The sequence below is a fragment of the Papaver somniferum genome, unplaced genomic scaffold (assembly GCF_003573695.1).
Source record: "Papaver somniferum cultivar HN1 unplaced genomic scaffold, ASM357369v1 unplaced-scaffold_133, whole genome shotgun sequence".
NCBI lineage: Eukaryota > Viridiplantae > Streptophyta > Magnoliopsida > Ranunculales > Papaveraceae > Papaver > Papaver somniferum.
In genome coordinates, this window is record NW_020622492.1 from 5,505,196 (window position 1) to 5,510,141 (window position 4,946).

Sequence of the window (4,946 nt, forward strand, 5' to 3'; positions counted from 1 at the left end):
GGCGAAAGCAATATTAGAACTCCGTTATTCAAGGCAAGAATCCAACATATGTCAGCCGAGATCATATTGGATTAGCAAAATATATACAAAAGGAACAAAAAGGGGTTTTTAAGAAATTTTATCTACTGGATTATATACAAAAATTCACCATACACTAACAATCTAAAGAGTTGAGGATCAACCCAAAAGACAAAGTGTAAAGGTTTCAACAGCTTCACACAATAATAATATGGTAGGCATGCAAGTGAAGCTGTGAAACAAAATGAGCTACCTCCAAACCTGGATTTTTCAACGGATAAAATTTTGGAAACAAAATCTCGCAGTTTTGGGGGTTCATCATGCACAAGGTCTAGCTCAAAGTGAACTGTGCTAGGGACGGGCAAACATGCTAATTCCAACTGTGGTTCCTCAGATGTATTATACTTAGAAGCAAAATAGTCCAAGAGGACTTGGGAAGCACACAGTTCCAATCCTAGATTAGGAATTTTCAGAAAAATCGGTTTGACAATATGGGTACAAACCAAATCTAGGTTGGGTGGAAGGCCATCAGATTGTGACTTAGGTAGAAGAATAGGCATATCATTATCAATCAAATCAAAATCTCCTAACTCATCTACACATGTCACATCATGCTCACAATCATCAATCAAATTGGCAAGATCACAATCAGAATCATCAACATCATCAATAGATTTATTCTCGTGTATCGGCACATCAGGGGAAACATCACATGGAATACTAGAAGAAATATCATGCATTAAGGTCGGGGCAGAGAAGCCTAATGTATTTGAACCCAAAAGTTCCATAACATTTTCAGTATAGACATGTTCTTCTAACATAACATCATAATCATCATCATCATCATGATAGGGATTTTGCAATCTAGGATAATTTTCAATCCTAAGGTCGGAGCTATTACAAGAATAAAACTCTAATTCATGGGGGTGACTCATATCATGTGGTGTTGTTCCTGTTTCCCTAACGGATTCCCATTGATGGGTTTTCTCTGCAATCTCGGCTAAAAAATTCCATGCATCATCCACAGATTTATCAATAAACTCACCATTACACATAGACTCAACCATGGTTCGAGATTTAAAGTCTAGTCCCTCATAGAGGATGACGACAAGTCTCCACTTCTCAAATCCATGGTGTGGACATTCGCTCAACAAATCATTAAAACGTTCAAAATAGTCAAAAACAGTTTCCTCATCCAACTGTACAAAACAATTGATATTTTGACGAATAGCGATGGTCCTATGATGTGGAAAAAATCTTTGGAAAAATTGATTAGTGAGTTGTTCCCAAGTGGTGATTGATTGTGGTCTCAAACCGTAAAACCATGTTTTGGCCCTTTCCTTTAGAGAAAATGTAAACAAACGCAATTTCAGAGAGTCTTCGGACATATGATCAGGTTGCATAGTCCGACAAATTTGTTCAAACTCTCTTACATGAGTATAGGGGTTCTCAGAATCGAACCCTCGAAATATAGGAAGTATTTGTATCATGCTTGCATTTATTTTAAAAGGGTTATTGGTTTGAGGTAAGACAATACATGATAATGGAATTTTTATTGTGGGATACATGTATTCATGGAGAGTATTAGGTTGGCCCATACTGAAAAGACACAAAGCCCACTATTTGGTTTTAAAGGGTTTTCAAAATTTGGTTTTTTATGGGAAAATTTTGGTTTTGATGGGAATGAAAAACATTTGGTTTTTGATGGGAAACATTTGGTTTTTATGGGTTTTGAAAATTTGGTTTGAAAGGGTTTTGAAAAGAAAATTTGGTTTTGCTTGGGATAAAATTTTGGTTTTTGAAATAAGGAGCAAAGTTTTTTTTTTTTTTTTTTTTTTTTTTTTTTGGGTTGGGTTTTGAAGCCCAAATTTTAGTTTAAAAGAAACTACAAGCCTAACAAACAACTAAATTACAATCCCAAATAAAGAAAGAAATAAAATTAAAATAAAAAAAAAAAAAAAATTATTACAAGCCCACAGATTAAAAATGGAAGCCCACAGGTTGGGTTCTCTTAATGGGTTTAGGCCTACCTTTGAAGCACAGCCCAGCTGCTCAGTTTGGTTGCAAAATCCCAGTTGGGCTTTGGATCATCCTAAGCTTTGGCTTCAACACTCAAGGCCCAGTTGGGCTTGGTTCAATTTCCTCTCCTTCTGCAGCTTACAGCCCAGTTGGGCTTTGGCTCTCAGCACAAGCTCAGACCAGCAAGAAACAACAGCAGCACCAGAGGCTGGCTGTAGCAATGGCCCAAGCTCCAGCAGCAGCAGGAAGAAGTAGCAGCAGCACCAGGGAGAAGAAGAAAGTAGCAGCACAGCTCAGTTCAGCAGGCAGTTTACAGCTCCAGCACCAACATCTCCAAATATCCAGCAGGTTGCACAGCTGCAAGTCCTCAGCACCAGTAGCTTCTTAGCACCACAGTACTAAAGTATCAACAGCAGCAGCAAAGAGCAACAAGCAGCAACATGGGCCACAACACCAGTTCAGGAACTTCAGCTTCACTGCAATTCCAACAGCAACAGCAGCTTCAAAACAGCACAGCCAAGATGCAATTTTCAGCAGAGTACGCAGTTACAGAACAAGGCCACAGAACAGCAATGAAAACTTCAAAAATATGGCAGCCAGCTCCCCGGCAGCGGCGCCAAAAACTTGGTGTGGTTAGAAAAGACACACAAAAACTTGCAAGTATACAAGGCCAAGCTTTATAGTATAGGGATGAGTAGGGGTTTGTCCACAGGGAGTGGGAGCATACAAGAAGTTTTCCTAAGCTAGCAATGGAGACAAGGCACTATGGCTGTGAGCAGGGCAAAGTAAAATGGCAATTGCAAAGAACCAAAACAGTTAATCAAAGCAAGGATGACAAAACAGCATGGAACCAAGGCTGTGAGCCAAGGGCAGGGGTGAGTTTGTGCACTGATTTCAATGCACAACAGGCTTCAAAATACAAGAAATAAACAGCAAGATAGCTAAGAAATTTAGCTGAGCAGGGAGCAAAATAAGACTGAAATTGTAAGTGACTGAAATAAGGTATTGTGGTCTAAGCTAAGTCTTAGAGTCCACCTTTGTGTCCTAGCCAAACAATGTGATCCTAGGTTGAGTTGAAAATCCTATGCATACATCTAGAATGGGAGGAAAACTAATTTGCTCACTAGTTTTCCCCTAGCATTGACTGTCTTTTGACAGAACAATCAATCACAGGCACTATGAGCATCAATCTCTTCCCATTGCTCAATCAAAACAATGCACTAAGGCTCTAACCTAGCATTCCACTATCAGACAGTGCACTGAAGTTTCATCTGAGCCTCAGCTAGTGAGACATAGCTCATGACTAACATGCTAACACTAACATACATCATACAAGATAATTGAAACATGAATTCAAAAATTGAACATAAACAGAACATGAACATTACACAGTGAATACCAAGAATAGAACATATACAGAACAGCAAAGTTCTGGACACTGGCTAGTCCAGCATGAAACTTCACACACAAACCCACAGTTCCCTTTTATACCCAATACCCAATTTAGGGTTTATAGAAAAATACCCAAATTCAAACAGTGAAATTAGGTATATGATTTACCTAATTTTTGACAGTACAAATTGAACCCATAACTAATTCATTGCTTCTCCTAACAGAAATTAGGGTTTTCTATAAAAATCCCAAAAATTGAGAAATTAGGGTTTCGTAAAATCTTACTTTGATGGCGCAATTTCTTCAATCAATCGCTGACCCATCCTTCCTCTGACTTCACTGCTCCTTCCCATGCCTTTTCTAGCTTCGATTGATAACATGCAATCATTCTCATCAATTCCACACGTCACTGAAATCGTGTGATGTTGATGAAGTTGATTGAAAGTTACCATGTGCGGTAGGTGGTGGTGATGATAAAGAAGGTGGTGTGGTTGTGGCAGAGTTGGTGGTGGCGGACATGGTGGTACGGTGGAGCGGCAGTGGAGTTGGTGGTGGTGCGGGTAGAAGGAAGAGAAGAGGGGAGTGAAAATGATTAGGGTTAGGTATATTTTGGGGTTATATATGCTAGGGTTATTTCGGTGTGAGTCGGTACAGAAAAGTTTGATGTATCGCAAGCTGAAGCCTTAGGATATGGAGATGGTAGGTGGATCGGACGGTTAGATGGAACAGAGTTTGTAGAAACCGTTGGATGTAAAATACAACGAAGTTAACGGTGCAAGATTAGGTTAGGTGTTGTAGTTTAAGCGGGATTATCGATATTTGATGCACAGGCATAGGAGCGACCGTAGGATTCAAAGGCAATCTAATCTGAAGGCTTGGAATTTAAGCACTATGGTGTTTGACAAGAACCTCGGATTTTGATGCACTTTACTGAAGCGACCATTGGATTCAGCTGAGATCCAATCTGACGGCTACAGGCGGAGGCGGGAATGGATTTGGGTTTTAGGCTTTGGGTTTAGAATTTGGGTTTGAGAAATGAGTTTTGGGCTTGGACAATCTAGAGCCCACTTCTTCTTTAAGATCAATTCTTCTTCTTCAAGCCCATTTCTACCCTTTTGGTCTTCCGCACATCATTCTTCACGGCTTCCTTGCGTAATTCCTCCCGGCTTTTCACTACTTTTCTGCTCTGCAAATCATCCAGACTTTATTTATTACCTAAAAATGCAAAATTAATTAAGAAAAATATTTATTCTTGAAAACAATGAAAATGCAGAATATGGGATAAAATGTAGAATTAATGCGCAAAAGATGAGTTAAATGCCAACAAAAAGGGATAAATATATACATTATTTGGCACTCATCAGCTATACACCAGGACATGGGAAAGCTACTGACATATCGCCATGACAAAGAAAATTACTAGTCGATTTGCGTTGGTTAAGCGTGTGGAGGAAGCTTTGTCTTCGATTGATGACATGTGCAATGTGACTGGTAATTCTGTTTCTGAGGATGTAGTC

General features: G+C 39.3%; 1 non-coding gene across 1 annotated transcript; it reads left to right on the forward strand.

Moving 5' to 3' along the window:
• Positions 1–1,143: 1,143 nt before the first annotated feature.
• LOC113333820 lies at positions 1,144–1,247 on the forward strand. The gene has a single exon (XR_003352389.1). It is a non-coding gene; the product is annotated as a small nucleolar RNA R71 (small nucleolar RNA).
• Positions 1,248–4,946: the final 3,699 nt, after the last annotated feature.